This window comes from Triplophysa rosa, linkage group LG22, assembly GCF_024868665.1.
Source record: "Triplophysa rosa linkage group LG22, Trosa_1v2, whole genome shotgun sequence".
Classification (NCBI taxonomy): Eukaryota; Metazoa; Chordata; class Actinopteri; order Cypriniformes; family Nemacheilidae; genus Triplophysa; species Triplophysa rosa.
In genome coordinates, this window is record NC_079911.1 from 11013209 (window position 1) to 11032651 (window position 19443).

The 19443-nt window shown below is 37.1% G+C and overlaps 1 long non-coding RNA gene across 2 annotated transcripts in view; it reads left to right on the forward strand.

Moving 5' to 3' along the window:
• The window catches only part of LOC130545853 (uncharacterized), a 66504-nt gene that overhangs the window by 33025 nt on the left and 14036 nt on the right, over positions 1-19443 (forward strand). The window contains exons 1-3 of one of the 2 annotated variants that reach the window (XR_008961720.1): positions 12928-13272; positions 14773-14846; positions 15049-15173. This is a non-coding gene — a long non-coding RNA (uncharacterized LOC130545853). Of the gene's footprint in view, positions 1-12927; positions 13273-14772; positions 14847-15048; positions 15174-19443 lie in introns of those variants that run through there. The other variant, XR_008961721.1, reaches the window with a different exon arrangement.

Genomic DNA, 19443 nt, shown 5'->3' on the forward strand with positions numbered 1-19443 from the left:
GAGCAGTTCCTTTTGATTGAATGGTTTCAGTTCTTGTTCATCTTAAGGGGACAGTTCACCCAAAAATGATTCTTTCATCATCTACAGTTCTCACCTTCATGTCATTCCTAACCTGTATGACTTTCTTTCTTCTGCAGAACACAAATGAAGATATTTTGAAGAACGTTGGTAGCCAAACAACATTGACCCCATTTGTCTTCCATTGTATGGACACAAAACTGCTGAGACATTTCTCAAAATCTGTCATCACTCATGTGTAAAACACAATTGACACATGCACACCTAATATCAACTTCTGTTGTCATGTACTGTTTCATATCTGTTCCCCCACATTCCCAATCCCATGCTTCTGATTGGCTGGAGCTGTTACTAATCACTTTAATCTGATCACGATGCCAGATTTCTCCTCTACTGGAGTGTTTTGTTTCGAGGCTGAGATGGGAGGTTGATGTTGGGGTCTCGGAGAAGGATCAATCAGTTCTCTTTGCAGGAGATATCGACCCTTCCGGTCTCCAGGGCCATGAAGTGAGGAGGGAGCTTTCAGCCAATCGTACGGGTCGATAGGAACATGGCTGGCACACGCTGGCTTCTGATAGGTTATCACAGCCAGCTAGGCTTTCGGATGCTGAACAGTTAGATGTACTCAAGGAACAATTGTGACCTGAGAGGCAGGTGGCTCTTTAATTTTTGGATTTTTAAAATAGATTTTAAAAAGTTCCATATTTAAATATGTGTAGCTCAGGGTAAATATTTACAGATTTAAATGTTGAATACCGACTTAAAGTAACATAATCCAAAAGTAAATGGCAAATATATGTGTACAAAGATTTTACAGCTCAGGATCCTCATGCAACAATGACACAAACACACACACATGTAATGGAGCATATGGACCCACTTTGCATTTTGATCATATAAAATATTTTTAAAATGTTAATGTCATCTTATTTGCTTTCCCACACGTTCTTAGTCATCTCTCCCGCTTTCTTTCTATAGCTTCACCGACCTAATTCTCTGTGACACTTTCTTTCTACTTTCTTTTTCGTTTCGTTGTTTCTTTGTAAGCTGTGTTTTCTTTCACCACTTCAACTCTCCAACTCTAGTACTCATTTCATGCTTATGAAAGCCTGCAGACGTTTTCCCTACAGACAGAAGTGCAGAGAGTGCATTCAGGTCTATATCAGCCATAAGTGTTCCCCAGTTAAAACATGTCCAGGGGCGAGTTATCTTCAGATCGATCGCGCTGAGAGGAAGGACCAGCTGAAGCTGTATATCCAGGACAGCAGGATTTAGAGAAACTTTTCTCTGAATTATTCATGAAGACTAACACACAGAGTTGAGTTGAAAGGCAACAGATTGTATAAAGTAAGTATTCTTGGAGCTTTTATTAGAGACTTTCAAGAAAACTGCCACTCAAACAAGTTCACAGGCAGTGTACCATAGCAATAACATTAATTAGAGTGACAAACACACACTGTAAACTCTTGTCTTTAGTGCCTGAGGCTTTCTGGATAATTCTCTGGCTGTGTTCGATATATCACATTAACATGCTATTAATATTTTTGCATTGTAGAGTACAGTATGTATACTATGCAAGTATACAAATTCTCTGAAGGACTTATGTTTGCCAAGCATACGGTGTTGAATATTGTATCCCACGATGCAATGCACCGACCTTCACCCTTTTAGTTCAACACAGCAAAATCGCCAGTGTTATAAAAGGTCAAATTAACACTCACAGTGTATATATAATCCACACTATCGAAGTGCGGATTATATATACACTGTGAGAGTTAATTTGACCTTTTTTAACACTGGCGATTTTGCTGTGAAGAGATGGTAAACAGTTGAGTCTGTTTCTTTAAATGTTAAAGGTGGGGTGGTTGATTTGGAAAGGTGCTAATTTTAGCCTGCTAGCACTGAAATTATAATCCCACCCTCTATGGGATTCGCCCTCCAAAGCCACGCCGTCTCCTCCAAACACATGAATGTATTTCTTAAATCCACGTAACGAATTACAAACTAAATCCATTAAATTCCTCCCAAAGCATGTACATACCTGTCCAAAAGAAAGAGAGCAACCATGCATCGTCTTTCAGATCCATTGCCTGCCGGGGCTGTCTCCATCGTATAAAAGCTGAACCGATGTTAATTCGAGTTTTTCCTCTTTCATGATCCAGACGTTTTTTCGTCACTGCTTTTTCAAAATCGGACTTTTATTTTGTAGATTTACTTGTTGTCGGTTCCGCACAAAAGTTTGATTGTCGCTGATTGTCCGCCATTCTCCCTACATTGACACAGCGGACGTGAGCGCGCTGATGACGTATTATGTATGCGTGAACAGGGTGCGCAGTGGTATGCAAAATACGTTGGCTGAAAATGTACACATGACCAGTCACAGCGTTCGGCCAGAACATTTTGATTGGCCGAATGTTTTTTGGTCCTACACCTTTCACAGATGATATATAATTATAAAAATCTTATTTGACCACTATACTTTTTGATTGCTATCAGGATGTAGAGAGATTTCCAGCCAACATGACAAACAATGTTTCTGGACAGGATCACCCACCCTGCCTTTAACTGTTCTTTCTGTGCTCTCTTATATACTGGACCTTAAAGGATAGATCACCCAAAAACGAAAATTCTGTCATGAATTACTCACCCTCCAATTGTTCCAAACCTGTATGAATTTCTTTGTTTGGTTGAACACAAAGAAAGATGTTAGGAAGACTGTTAGCAACTGAGATTTCTGGGGAACCATTGACTAAAGAATTAAATATTGTGAAAATAATTTGGAAAACAAACATTTCTGGGGCGCCTTTGACAACCATTTTATTGGTAGTCAATGCTTCCAAATATCATTCTTTGTGTTCAACAGAACAAAGAAATTTATACAAGTTTGAACAACTTGAGGTTGAGTAATTCATGACAGAATGTTCATTTTGGGGTGAACTATACCTTTAAACACCAACTCAAAGAGGTGATCTGAAAGAAAGATAGAATTAAATTAAAAGCCTTCAGTAGCAAAAGAAGATTGGGCAAATTGGCGAGAGAGAAAAACGATAAGCTCTGTTTGAAATGAAAGAACCAAACACAGTTGAGAAATCTTCAAAGCAGAGAGAGAAATGTTGGCGTTAGAGAGAAAAGGTCACCAAGATATAGATGTCAGATTTTCCGATATTAGATTAGTTCAATGAGTTTAGGTGAATGACCCACGGCTGTTTTATTCCCAGAGATCCTCCTGTGATCTAGAGAACTGATTTCCACCTCAGGAGTTTCTCAGCTGTTGCTCGATCCTTCTACGGATGGCGAATGAGCCCAGCGAAAACCATCTCCACTCAGACTTCCCTCTGATGTTGTCTGCGGTGTGTAGCTCACACAAAAATCAGCCCCCTTCCAAACATCCGGGGGGTAAAGAAGAAAATGGGGAAACAAATAGAGCGGGAAGGGATTTGGAAATGCGTGACGGCACGCAGGAAAAGAAGTCTGAAATCGAAATGGTAGGAAGATTGCTTGCCCACCACCAACCTCCCTAAAGAAGCAAAAATTCTGCGAAAAGCCAGCAGCGGGGCTGTGGGGCTTTTTAAGGAGAATGAGATTCGGCTTGTACACACGGAGCATTGTTCTCTGTTTACTAGATTTAAACCGCAATCCCTCTCAAATCCTCAATTTTACACCAAGCCGTGGTGTTTTTATTGCGATTTTAAAACTATAACGGCAGTCACCGGATATAAGCTCTGTCTAAAATGATGTGCTTGCCGATTCCAGAACCTGATCTTTTTCTCTCTCCCTGAGGTTTTTGATTGTGTGTTTGTTGGAGGACAGGGATACACACCTCTCGTGGAAGAGGGTCTCGTTGAAGTCGAGATTTCTTGGTTTAATGAGAATAAGTTTGCCACCTGCTATTCTCATCCAGCTCGCAATCACAAAACACATTTGACTTCCTTTAATCTCGACAGCAGCTGGCAGCATTTACAAGCGGTGTCATATAAAACGCTAAAAATATAGGATTTAAGTTACTGCGACGCTCTGTGGTGCTATCAGAACATTGCATCAAATCATTGTTTGAGCAGCCTGACAGCTATATATCAAAAAGTTGTCAAAATAAATAATGTCACTTACTCATTCTTTATTAATATTTTCCCATTTAGAATATAACACAAATGTAGTCTACAGTAACTGTGAATTATTTTGTAAATAAAATAAAATGCTATAAATTAAAACTTTATGTTAGAATCTTCAGTGAAGTCACCAGTTGTGCAGAATTTGTAAAAATTTACTTTCTGTAATTTATTAACAAACTTTTTGAGCCAGGTAATGTCTGTTCTGGGCTCTTATTGTTTGCTTTTACTTTATTTGGTCATCCATATTAAAACATTTTTGATTAATGAAATTAATATGGGCACAATATATATTATATAGTAATACTACTATTATATTATCATTATTTTTTACATTTTGGTTAGTTGATAAATATATTACTATAACTAACAACAAAAAGAAATCTCTCTTATGCTCTTAATATAAATATTTGTAGTATAAAGTAATTAACAGTTATTGTTAACAGTGTTTTCTACATCTTACATGTATGGTATATTTGCCAACTACCCATATGCTTATACTATTAAATATTCTTATGTCCTTCCAAAACGTTGTATGTGCAAATTCATTGTTTTTCAGGAAATGGGAAAAATGATTTTAAATGATTTAATTTTAAATTATTAAATACTGTGATGTCAAAGTTGACAAGCACTTTTTAAAACGTTTTTTTTTTTTTTGATAAAATTTGCAAAACCCAGTGACAAACATAAAGGGCAACTAATAATAAGGATTTACAGCAAGACTGGGCTGGGCTGGTTTTTCTTCTCCTTGTATGTTCAGTACTCATTCATTTTCAGCACTCGGTTGAAATTTCTTTGCACCAAAAATGTTCAAGCTTTACTCTCTGAAGTGTTACTCTGTTTGCAGAATTTTTCTTCTCATTGTATTTTAACTGCATTTGGGTGATGCTTTGAAACATTCAATAAGTATCCACTAACCTGTAGTGCTTTTAACTATATTTTATTTTCCCATGAGGCCAGAATTTAGAGAGAGAGAGGTCTCCCTGGTTGCATTCCTCCCTGTGTGGTGCTTGTTCACTGGCCTCACATAAAACATAACACACTGTACCCACAGGGGGTAAATTATGTTGTAGCTAATGATTACTGTAGCTTGCAGGGGGCGTGGAGGATTGCTTGAGGGTCTCCACAGGAAGGGAAGAATGAAATATGTTCTTTTAGCAAATCGTTTGAGTCTCAAGACTCGAGTGTATTAGCCGTTATAATTATAAAGGTCCATATGGACATGTAACTTTACTGACAATCACAGCATCACATCATCCCTCCATCCCACATGGAGGCGATATGCTCAGTTTTCTCTAGTCTGGATGAAAGGCATCATTGATTAGTTTCTGTTCTGCATCATGTTATTAATAAACTGACCAATCAGAATGGATATTCATTCGTTCACTGGTTTGATCAATTATACTGGTATACATATCAGCCTCCCCAGATATTTCCCTCACAGAACACCCAGAAATGTAGATATAGATCAATTTTTTGTTTCATGAGTCTTGTGGTTTCCATCTTGTCCTTTGCGGTTACAGTGGGGCCATCCATCACAAATGTATTGATCATGATCAGACCAACCATCTGTTCCTGAGCTTCTGTTTGCAGGAGAGAGATAAATGTCACAAGGCCAAAGAGAGTTTCATGTTTTGTATCAGATATAAAATCAAAATGGAACTTAGACAGGCTGAAGTGGAGGCTCGTTCCAAACATTGAATTCTTCACAGCACCTGTGTCTTTAAACGTCAGATCACACTCAGATCTGGTGACTTCTCAGTCACTTTATGTTTCTGCATTTGTCTGACATTTTTATCCATAATTCACAGTACATTTAATCGGTATGTGTTTCTGACAGTGTTACCCCCTTAGGTAACACTTTATAATACTGTTTCATAGTTATGCAGGAACTAATGCAGAACAAATGGTTAGTGCTGCATTAACACATTAGTTATCAGTAATGACTACAAAGGAAGAAAGATTAACTAACCAGTAGGTAACAGCATACTGATGTTTAAGGTAAGTAACAATTAGTTACTTATTACTTATTTAATAGTCATTCATAACCACTAAATGTTGTATGTCTCCCGCAGAACTATATAACAACTAAGACTCATTTAAAATAATTATCTACAAACTACTTATTAACAGCTGCTAAAAATAATTGTCCTGATTACTATTAAAAATACAATTTTAACCTATTTTGTTTACTTTCAGTGAACTTCATTATTTTATATCACTAAACTATTGTCTAATATTGTCCTCATCAAGATTTTATTTTTCATATCAATCATATCAATGAAATAAATCTCAATAAAAATCTTCAATAAAAATGAATTTTTATCATTTTTTCTATTTTATTTATTTTAAAGGAAAGAAGCTTAAGAAATACACCAATCACTGCATCATTAGCCAACTTACCTCACAAACATATCTGACATGTCTCTCCTTGTTGCTTATTGAGTCTTGTGGACAATAGCTGAAGACTTGTGTTTTCATTATTAACTATTAAGAAATTCTTGGTAACCCATTAGTAATTATTAAAAAAAGAGTATAACTCTGTTCTTATTACTGAATTATTCTGTGAAAATCATAGTAACTTTTTAGTAAAACTCAGGTCTTACCACAACAGTATTAAGTAATTAGTTATGATCCGGAACCGTATTATAAAGTGAAAACCAAGGTCATTTTTAATAATTACTCAGGTCTTACCACAACAGTATCAAGTAATTACTTATGATCCGGAACAGTATTATAAAGTGAAAAACATTACTTTTTAATAATTACTCATGTCAGTATTAGGTATGATCCGGAATTAACAGACTGATTATAACAATTATAAAGTGATTCTGGGGTATATTCCTAGTATTACCAATAAAGAAAAAGTACTGTTAAAGCTAGATAGGTACATTTTCTGAAGAAAATGTGAGTGATGCTTTGTGGCAAACCGCGGAACTGGGCACCAGAGTGATAACACATTAAGCCACGAATGAATCTAACCAATCCCTATGTCTCTACGATGTTCTGATGCAGAGATATACATATTGCTAAACTGTTGCTAGGCTAATATGTTTGGTTACTATGGGCGTGGCTTGGCATCTGCACTTGATAATACTCTAACCTATGAGTGAAACAAACCAACCCCCGTGTCTCTACGAAGTTCCTATGCAGAGATATAGGTTTTGCTAAATGGTTGCTAGGCTAACCTGTTTGGTTGCTATGGGCGTGGCTTAGCATCTGACAATTGATGATGCTCTAAGCTATGAGTGTAAAGAACCAACCCCGTCTCTCTACGATGTTCCGATGCAGAGATATAGGTATTGCTAAACGGTTGCTAGGCTGACATGTTTTGTTGCTATGGGCGTGGCTTCGAAGCTTCATGATGATCCTGGGACACTGATTGGTTGCCTGAGTAAAACGAGCCCACCCCCTTGTCTCTATGACACTGTGTTGCAAAGATATCCACCTGAACATTTTATAATGGAAGTCTATGGGATCGGTAGCTAGGTTGCTGTAAATGGTTACTATGGGCGTGGCTTAATAGCTTCAAGATGATCCTGTGACACTGATTGGTTGTGTGAGTCAAATGAGCCCACCCCCTTGTCTCTACGACACTGTGTTGCAAAGATATCCACATGGACTTTTTATAATGGGAGTCTATGGGATCGGTTGCTAGGTTGCTGTAAATGGTTGCTATGGGCGTGGCTTAATAACTTCATAATGATCATGTCACACTGACTAGTAGCCTGAGTAAAATGAGCCCACCCCCTTGTCTCTAAGTGGTTGTACTGCTAAGATATTCAACACGGGACGTTTTACGCCTTATATGGGCATGCTTCCTGTGATTGGGAAATTTTGGGAGGCTCTCACACCCCAGGGGTGCAATTTACACCCCATTGTGAGTGATGTTCTTATAGAGCCTGATTGTGTTTGTTTATAAGAAAACAATTTATTTTATCATAAAATTTTATTTATATTAATTTATATGAATATTTTATTATACATTCACTGTATTAAATTACATTCAAACTACTCAACAGTTTTTGATTCTTTGCGGGGATCTACCGGAAGTTACGTTTGGGCCACATTAAAGGCGTGTTCGACTTGATGCGGCGCCGCAAGATCCGACAGGCGGATGACATCACAGCACTGCGAAATCGATTCAAAACCAAACTTTTTATAGTTTTTCGAATAGCTCTCGCGGTACTGTGATGTCATCCGCCTGTCGGATCTTGCGGCCCCGCATCAAGTCGAACAAGCCTTAAGTTTCTTGTTGCCGCTAAAACCGTCTATACCGTCAGAAAATTGTAAGTACATTTGGCTTGTACTTACAATTTTGCTCGATACATAGCCTACTTAAAAGTGTAATGAAGTATTCTAAATGTACTTGTCATGTATGTTTACTTTTAACCGTTAACTGAGTAGATATTCATATATGTTAAATATTTTTTAATATAGTAAATGATGGGTATGTCATATACTTTTACAAAAGTATATTTAAGTATTATAAGTATATTTAAGTAAGTATATTTGCTTATACTTGTAAATACATACAACTTATTTTTTACTTTATACTTAATAAAAAAACTTGAAGTACTTATGTTTTGTAAGGATAGCACTGCTGTTGGGTATATTGCTGGTTTTACATGCACATGCACATGCCATATTTTACCTGGTACTGTATCAATTGTTCATCCTCTTCATGGTCTAGTTTGATGGTCATGGTCTAGCATTTGAAGGTTATATAACTGTGCTTGTGAGAGATACTTGCAGCTAAAAAGTAGATCTTCGTGGTCTCTTGTGTTCAAAGTTTGATGTGCTTTAAACATAACCTTGGCATAGACTCTGAGCAAATACTACAGTTACCTGTATTTAAAAAAATGGTTGCACACTGCACTGCTATCAGAGAGAACAGCACACCAGCGCTGTTTCATTATGCAAGACTAAACTATTACAGTATGTCATTTATTAAAAAATACAGCTTTAAAGTAGAGCGAAGACTAAGTAAATCATGATCTCATTTCTGCCTCATTACAGCTCATTGAATTTTATGACAATCCACTTCGTGTAGTATCTAAGGCCAAGGTGAGTGAAGCTGCCCCTTTCCGTAAATCAGGTGAAGATGTGAAGATTTACCAGAGCATCCAGAACTGAAATTATTGGTGCAGTAAAATGTTTCTTAATACAGTGAAAAGTTATTCATACACTTCATGTACGCAGACAGTATACAGTGCAGTGTAGAGAATGTGATCGCCATCCACATGCTGTGTCTGAGGTGTTGAGCGAGTCCTTGCTGCTCTGCCCTGGATACAATCCACATAGCGCAACTCTGGAGATGGAGGTGAGGCCTGAGGGAGGCTTTAGGCTGAAGTTCATAATGTCCCCCGTACTTGATTTATTTTTCGAGTTCCCAATCTGTCTCTGTCTTTCTCACCTTCTCTCCCTCTTCTCCTGTTACTGGCCATTCAGTCAGCTCCCCAGGCTGTTTTCAGATGGAGCGCCGGGGCTCTGGAATAAGGCAGGCCTGTAACGAACAGTTGAAAGAGCCGTCTCCAATCAGTTAACCTGTGAAAGCCAGACTAACTTTCTCTTCATAATAGAAGCTTTCTGTTTAGCTCTCACTCTCTCGCACAGCGTCTCAGGACAGGTCCATAAACACAGCGCCTCGCTTTCATATTGCTATTGATCTTTCTATCCCATATTTATAAGCAGCCAAATGTATCATTTGTTTCCCCTGCTATAGGATAGAAATGTACTCTGTTAGCTTTTCAATGTCTTCAAAATATTGTTTTGGTCTAGTTCCTATGATCTAGTTTGCTTTTTATTTTGGGGCTGGCTCCAGTATACGGATAAATAAAATGATGAATGAATAGGTGGATGGAAAAACAAACAGACATTCAAAATGTATTCCCACATTCTGTGGCTAATTACATCCTAGAGACATTTTAAATATAGAGACTAGAGACATTTTGAAAATATGAATACATTTTTGGAAGAGTGTTCAGTTGATGTAGCTGCTTAAGACATTAGAAGAGTGACTTTTACATGTGGGAACTTCTGTGGCTTGGAGATATTGACTTGTTTTAAAGTGAGTTTTAATATTTGTGCTGGTCACACTACAATTAGGTTTAATGCATGTGCATCTATGTATGTTTGTGCAGTGAGGTATTTGGAGGAGGGGTGTTTTCAGTTTAGACTGCATTTTATTGGGCACATATTTGGATATTCTCCTGGGTGCAAGATGACTCATCAATATTTATGGTCCATTTTACAGCAAGAAAAATACTGTCGATTTTTTTCTAAAAGTACACATAGGCTCCTTCAGAAGATCTTAATAGCACTGTTCCAAAAGAACTTCCGTTTCAGTTTTTTTAAAGTTCCAATATGTAATTTTTTGGAGGATCTATTGACAGAAATTCAATATCAAATCACTCAAATCACTTTTATTGTCACATCACCAACAGCACGTGTGCCGTGGTGAGTGGAAAGCTTGGATATATAATATATATATATATATACACAGCAAAATCGCCAGTGTTAAAAAGGGTCAAATTAACTCTCACAGTGTTTATATAATCCACACTTTGAGAGTGTGGATTATACATACACCGCGAGTGTTAATTTGACCTTTTATAACACTGGCGATTTTACTGTGTATATATAAAATATATAATATATACACTGTTAGCCCTTACCTGCCATTTCTACAGTAATATATTGGCAACACTGATGCCAGCTAGTTACTGTAGGTGTTTTACAGTAAACTACTGCAATGACTGTTTGAAGATACATCATTAAAAGAATCTAACTCACTTAAGTCACACAGTCTTAGATAAACATTAAGTGTAAATAACAGATGAACACATGAAATCTGTCAAGATCTCACTAGAGGAGAATTAAACACAAACATCATTAACATCTTCACTTATTACAGACACCACTTTCACTTTATTTCTGTCATCTGTGTAAGATCTTATTGAGAATTAACAGAGATTTAACTCTAGTTCATTATAGTGGTTTCATTATGTTTCAAGTCACCATTATGGTGATCAGTGTTTGCTTTAGTTGGACGCTTGACTTTATAGTGGCTTGTTACCTTTTTTGGTAGTTGCATTAGTACTTTGTAATGTACATTTATGCAGTAACACTGAAAGGTACTTTTCAGGAAATGCAACTTTATGTTTGCTTTGTAACTGAAAATATGTCAGAAAGAAGTTGATTATTATATACTGTAATAAAAATATAGCATTTATGATTTATTAAGATATGTTTGGTAAAGTGAATACAGCTGATATAATAGAAAGATCTCTGTCAAAAAAAAAATTTCTTTGCAATTGAGACACAATTAGACACTTGACATACAAATCTCATCAATGGTGACAAACAATCATGAATGAGTTTTGTACTATGCACCCAGCATGCATTGCGGCATGAAGCAATTCAGTTGATTGTCACCATTGTATTCATGTGTGGATTGTATATGTCTTTGTGTGCCGGACTCATTCTGTAGATTAATTTTTTTGTCTATATATTGTGAGAGCACTTTTGGAACTTAAAATACTATACATTTGTTTACAGGTTAACATCACTTCATGACAATTGCCCCACCATATGGTCTCTTTTAAGCATAATGTCCTTTTCCAAAACAAACGTGTTTAGAGCACAAAGTCAGGTAGAGTTAATTTAAAAAATGAGAGCCAACAGCCCAACTCAAAGAAACACTGATCACACTAATGGTGACTTTCAAAAATTCAACCTCAATAAGAGATGTATGCCAATATTACTGTAGAAATGGCAGGTAAGGGCTAACAGTGTACATCATTTAATACATAACTATGTCTTCAAGGGTGAATAAAGACCTTACATAATGCAGCATTATGTTTTTATTACCTTAGAATGAGCTATTTCTATCTACATACACGTGGGTTCCCTTACATGGAATTCACCATGTTGTTTTCTACAGTAGCCTTAAACAGACAATCTCCAGCGAGAACGTGACAACATGTTAGTTAAAGGGGCGGAAGGGTTGGAGTGAGCCGTTGGTTGCAATTTGCGACCTCACCACTAGATACCGCTAAAGTTCATACACTGGACCTTTAACACTGCACAAACGTTTGAACAGAATACAACCAACAAAACATGTATGACCAAATCCAATGCTAAGCAAATACATTTAAGATTTAATGATATGTGTAAGATTAAAAAATAATAATACAAAAATGAAACCGGAAATGCTGCTGGACCAGTGTTTACATCTTGCAAAGTAGTCTATAGATAGCTGCTGAGCTAACACACAGGGATTAAAACCACCAGAACAATTTTTATTTCAAGGGCCCTTTTAACTATAATACTAAAAATGTTCTGAAGTCATAATCACTCGTTTTATTACTTTAAAAGTACATAATTACATCTTGTCAGTATTTTTGTTCATTCTGTGTCTGCAACGGACATGTCTGGCGTGGCGCGACACGACACGGCTTGTTCTAATGGGATTGTCGCATTGTGCCGCGCTGCATCCAGTGGACAAAATGTAAAATTATAATGGGTTCTTATGCGTTCTATTGTCTTTTGGCGCGTCGCATCGCGCCGTGTCCAGCGTAGATACGGTGTGAGTGTAAGCTAGCGAGTAATGTATTGTTCTAACCTTGCTAGCATTAGAGGCACTAGCAAACATGGCCAACGTTTAAGCCATTTTTTTCTCTACACTGTCAACTAATACTAGGTTCAAACACCTGACAAAAAAGAAAAATATCCTGCTTTCGTCTCTCACACACACAAACAAACGCACACGCCTTATAGGAATGTCTGATTGTGACGGGGAATTAATTATTAAATAGAGACGCAGGTGCCGTTTACAACCTCCATTTTTGGAGAGTCGCATCATGATTTATTTAAAAGACCGTTGCTTCAAAGTCAGTTTAAAGTTAGTCTTTCCTCACCGTTTCTCTTTAACGGGACTCATCATTTTTCGCTGTTTTTCATCACCTTATCTCTTGTTCTGTTGTTATCTCAATCGTTCTCTTCTCTTTCTCAAAGACAAACTAACATTTGGACTCTAAATCTGTTTCTGTCCTGACAGCTATCACAGTTTGAAAGGATGAGCCAGGCTGGATAGCAGTGTCGAGCGTTCGATATTGCAGGTTTCACAGGGAAACCGCAGCACTCGGTATAAACTTCACGCTGGTTTCGATCACAGCCTCTCATGGCAAGCATCAGCTGTTATCCTGAACATCTCTACCACGGGCGTCCCGCATGAATTACTCTGTTTATCCCTTGTAGTTTGCAGTTTGGTATTGAAACAGCACTTTATGCTCGGCGGTTTGCAAAGAGCCCCAATTTGAGGAACATGAGAAACAGTATTTTGTTCCTCTCTAATCTGAGCATGATAACAGAGAGACTTGTTTTGTTTCAAAGCAGTGTTTGGCTGTTGAAGATATTGGATGCATTCAGTGCTGATTCACTGCTGAGTCAGCCATTTTGTCAACCTTTCCTTCTTCCTCTCACTTTGCTTGTCTTTGTATTTAAAAGGATAGTTCACCCAACAATATAAATTCTGTCACCATTCACTCACCCTTAAGTTGTCCCAAATCTGTTGAACACAAAGAAAGATATTTTGAAGAATGTTAGCAATTTTCAGTTCCGGAACATCATTCACTACCATAGTAGAAAAAATTATTGCATATTTTTTGTTCTGTTGAACACAAAATGAGATATTTCAAAGAATTTAGGAAAGCAAACAATTCTGTGGTACCTTTTAGTACCATTTAAATTTTTCCTGCTATGATAGTCAATAATGTCCTAGAACTGAAAATTGCTAACACTCTTCAAAATATTTTCCTCTGTATTCAGCAGAACAAAGTCATTTATAAAGGTTTGGAACAACTCGAGGGAGAGTAAATGATGACAGAATTTTTATTTTGGGGTGAACTATCCCTTTAAACTGGTATTGCAGGCATTGTAAACCAGAAATGTTAAAGAAAGAAGTTTTTCACTTTTCCTGTAAGACAAGGCCTCATTTGTGTAATCGCAAACAAATATAACATTTGGCTCTTTGTTAGATATGTTGACGGTACATTAACAATGGTATAATTCCAATAAACATGTTTAGGAGTTAAGTCTTATTTAAATTATTTGTTTAAGTTATAGTCTTCTGAGAAATTGGTCAAATAGACAGAATGTACTTTCACAAAAAGGTGCTATATGTTACCAATTTTAGCAGGTTGCTCTTAACTTTTTAATCAAAAAATTGTGGATAAATGTAACAAAAAAGATGTATTTTATTGTAAGAATATTAATAAAGTTGAAAAAGATAAATAAATAAAAGGTTTATATTAAAAGTCATTAAATATATTGTCAATAATTGTATTAGTTTAGTTAGTATTAATAATTAAATTAATAATATTATTTAGTGTATATTTTATTTTATTATTTATTTATTTTCTATTGATTGTTATTGATAGAATTAAAAAACTGTATTAGAACTGTGTGATATTTTTTAACATTTCACTTAATTTTTTTATTATTTATTGTAAAATTTTTATAAATTGTGTTTGTTATCTGTCTATTTCTAAAAAAAAACTTGTACGTGGCTCCATACTTGTGTTTTTTTCGATTTCCTTTTTGGAACACAAAGTTTACAAGGGTTGAACTTGTTGCTCTTTTTCAGGCAATTACAGTAAATGGGGACTGATGCTTCACACCTTCAAATACACAAAAGCACCAACAGTTTTGTAACAGCAGGTGAGTCAATAATAACAGTTTTTATTCTTTAGCCAACAATTTGCCGTCTTATGTAACGTGTGTTAGCAACTTGCTGTGCGTGTGTTCACTACTCTCTGGTTAAATGCAGAGGTCACATTTCGGGTATGGGTCACCAAATCTGACTTGTTTTTGTCTCTCTCTGTGAAAACTGTTCAATGTAAGATTTCTTAATGTGTGGCAGGATTGAATCATTACAGCCCTTAGATGTTTTCTTGATGAGATCCTTGCAGCTCAAGACGGGCCACGCGAATCTTCTGACGACTCCCGAAGAAAAGAAGAGAACGAATTGCCCCGTGATCAAAGGAGGTAAAAAGCGCTCTTTCATTTTACTCTGTCTAAAGCAATATGAATCCTCCACGTTCAGCCACACTGTACAGATAATAAGGAAGGGTAATGGGTAAAAACAGTGGGAGTTTTCATGTTCATTTATAACCTTTCCCTCTGACCCACATTCAGTCCAGACTGAGAGTCAGTCACAACACTGGAAAGGACACTTTGTTATTGGAGCTTTTTTTCTAAATTCTCCGTGGCGGAGGGACTTGCTCTACAGGTGATCGCGTTTTTATGGGTCTGGTGACTTACTAACCTCTCATTCCGTGTGGGGAAATAGCCTTCATTAACAGGACGAACTGAACTGTGGGGAAAGATATATCGAGCGGTGAGGAACAAGGTGACCGGAAAGATCAGGATCCTTTAGGAATAGTCTGGGGGACTCGAGAGTGTCTGCTTTATACGCTTATAAAATGTTGATCAGAGTGTTTAAATATATCTACCCTCACCTTTTAAAAAAGACTCACATACACCGCATACACCTTCTCTGTGTGCGGTAGGAGCATTGAACGTGTTGGGAATGCCTGATGGGTTCATAATCATCTGACAACTTTGTTCCTCTTTGCAAAAACATGAATTGATAAAATGACTTTGTTCTCATTGTAAGAGCCAGTTTCATATGGTTTTGCATTAAGAAGAATTGGTTCATATTTATAAGCACAGTAGGTTGTTCTGAACCCTGCAGGCAGTTTGGGACCATTGGATGGAGACCCAGGAGAGGAAAGTTTGGGGCCTTTGAAGTAGCCCTCCAGGTCCAACCCGGTCTCATGAACTGCCTATAAATAACACGCTGTTGCATTATCGTGTAATACGTACGGCAAAGTTAGATTTTGCGTGCATATGATACGCCAATGTTTGCGTGCACCTCGCTGGAAAGAAGCCATTTTGAAACGTACATGAAGAGGAAACACTGAAATAATTAAAATAATACTGTTAGGTTTAGGGTTTGGGTTAGGGTAGAGGTTATAATATGCACGCACGCTAACATTAGGTTTAGGGTTTGGGTTAGGGGACAGGTTAATAAGACAAATTGCCGGTTAATATGCACGCGTGCTAAATTGGCGTATCATATGCACGCAAAAATAGGCGTATCATATGCACGCAAAATCGAACTTTGGCATAAGTATTTCAAGATAATGCAATGCGTGTGTTATTTATATGCAATTCATGAGACTGGGCTCCCAGGTCTGTGTTCACATCCTTAGGGTATAACCTGGGACACTACCAATACCTCTGCTTAGAGCTAGTGTGGTTACTAGGGAGTTATGGGTGTTTCGGGGTATATTGCTGGGATGTTCTATAGGTGGTATCAAAAGAGCCCATCCTCAAGTCTCTATGAGATTGTGGTCCTCAGGTATGGTTTGTATGTAATTTCAGGGTTTTTTTATGGCTGTCAGACCAAAAGAAAATATGTCAAGCTTAATATTAGAATGTGATTTTTGCAAGAGCAGATACTGTCAGCTGCAAGGATCAACTGCATTAAACATAAATTTGGGAACTTTTTAGATGGATAGTTTACCCCAAAATTATCATTCCAAACCTGTATGGCGTTCTTCCTTCTGCAGAACTAAAATGAAGACATTTTGAAGAATTGACTTCTATTGTATGGACACAAAACCACTAAGCCATTTCTCAAAATATCTCCTTTTGTGTTTTACAAAAAAAGTCACAGGTTGTGGTTGAATAAATGGTGATCACCTTTATTTTTGGGTGAACTGTTCCTTTAAGTAGGTTCTAAATTAATTATGACACACCCTGGTGCCAAATGTGATCACCACCTCTCAATCACATCTGTAGTGTCGATGCGTAAAAAGGACACATTAAAATGTTCCCAAGTCTCATCTGTCCGCAATTACTATGCAGCATGGATGAGTGTGGAGCATTAGTTTGTGTGTGTGTTACAAGGTAAAACAGCTGGAGTCAAATGGCAGGACGTTTATTGTGTCCTCGCTACACCCACAGATCCCGCTGCTGAGTCTCGCTCTCGCTGATGTGGCTTCACTCAAAAACAATCGCCTCATACACCTCACACCGCTCATCAGTCCCTTCTTATTCTCATTCGATCATAGCTCATGTTGCGTTTGGACGCTAATATGCTGGCGTGCCGTTTTGTCCCAACCAGGCTGGTCATCAAGCCTAAAAAGAAAGACTTAAGTAGGAACCCAGCTTCATGAGAAAGATCATGCTGGTTGAGCAGCTTTAGAAGTTTTGCAGGTCGGCACCAAACCAGTAGGCTACTAACATGAACTGAATTTTTGAGTTAAAAGTCAACATGAAAGCTGTATTGATGATTTTACCGTCGATTCATGGTTGTATTGTGAATGTTTACTTAATACAGAATATAAAAAATGTTTTGTAATCTTTGATTTTTGTAGGCGAACCTGAAAGTTAGCAGCACATTGGTTCCCTCAACAGGAAGTCAATAAAGTTTTTCTTCATAGACTTTTGAATTATCCCAAAAAAATAAGCTCTGCCACCAACAAACATGTGTAATACTTGCACGTTTTGTCTGTCGAGATAATCTTCACACATGAACACAATATTCATGAAATATGAACCCTAAATGTAATCAAAGTCAGTTTAGTCAGCCATGTTTGCAAAAACTCCTTGCAGCTTTTTCACTCATAGCAAGACCACAGTCCTACCTACTTGAATGATTGACAACAGATATTTCTAAAATCGCTGGGAAAATCACAATTAAATGGCATATTTATATAATGGCATATATATACTACGTTTGTTTCCTAAGCTTAAATTGCACTTAAAAACACCTTTTTTTAGGTCGCTTCAGTTGCCACAAGTTGGCACGAGCTTCTGTAGCCCCGTCTCAAATAATCGTCAGTCTTTGTTGTTTGGCTCTTTTTACTGGAAGGCAGGTTTCAGCGGCAACAACATAAACAAACGTTATGTGACCCAAACGTAACTTCCGGTAGACCTCCGCAAAGAATCAATAACTGCTTTTAATTTTAATTTAATTGAATACAATTAATATACAAAAAAATGATAAAAAATGAATAGCAATTTAAATTAAATATAAAATAAATTGTTATATTATAACCAAACACAGACTGGAAGTTAACTTCAGGCCATGTGCGTATGTCCGATGAAACCGTCTATTGATTGTTGCATTCCCTCCCCATTCAGAATAAGCTCAGTAGCACATCTTGTTAAAGGAACAGTTCAACCAAAAATTTAAATGCATCATGTATTCACTCTCGAATTGTTCCAAATCTGTATAAATGTCTTTGTTTTGATGAACACAGAGAAAGATATTTGAAAGAATGTGTGTAACCAAATAGTAGGAAAAATGCTTTATAAATTCCTTTGTTGTGAGCAAAGAAATGTATACAGATTTGGAACAACTCGAGGGTGAGTAAATGATGACAGAATTTTTATTTTTGGGTGAACTGTTCCTTTAATATATATTTTATATGATCAGCAGAAAGAAAAAGCTAACATAAGTCAATTCCTGATGGACACCATTAATTCTTATTTAATATACGCTCTGGAAAATGTCACATTCCGTAAAGTAAAATTATTTTCTGATGACTTAAGATGAAACTATTGTTTGAGGTCTTTTAGTATGTTTGCATTGAGACTGAGTAATCTGCTGAAGTATAACTCATTGTTCTGCTGTGTCCTGACTCAGCATCATTTAATGACTTACATCTTCCGCTTAATGTTTCCAATGTTAACATTCGCTCGCTTTGCTTTGCCTGCATTTTCTGGCCTCTGGCACCAATGTAGATATGAATAATCGATACATTCATATCATTTTTGAAGAACTAAAGAAACCGCTTAGATGAGAGAATATGTAATTACACCAGACTTTAATTTTCAAACACAAGCAATTATAGATCATTTTAACCGTGAAATCAAACCAGTTTTGTCTTCACCGCGGGAGTTAATCATTCTTTATGTTATTATGACTCATAAGGAGGCATTTTAGGACAACATAACATGCCAAATCCTCTGCTGAGCTTTAATTAGCGGCGACGACGTCTTTATTACGGGGTTAGATCTTCGTGTTTCTGGAGGAGAGCCCGACTGCGGTCCCGCACGCTGTTCTGCTTCCTCCTGGGCCGCTGTACCTGACGATAGCCTTTTGTTTTAAATGTCAGTGATGGATTATCCGGCTGGTCAGGGGTCAGCGGCGGCCGTGTAGTTTGTAATGGCCTGAGTTGCGTGATTACCGACGTTGATGAGCCGACTGAAAGATGGTTATGCCAAAAATCAATGAGCCTGC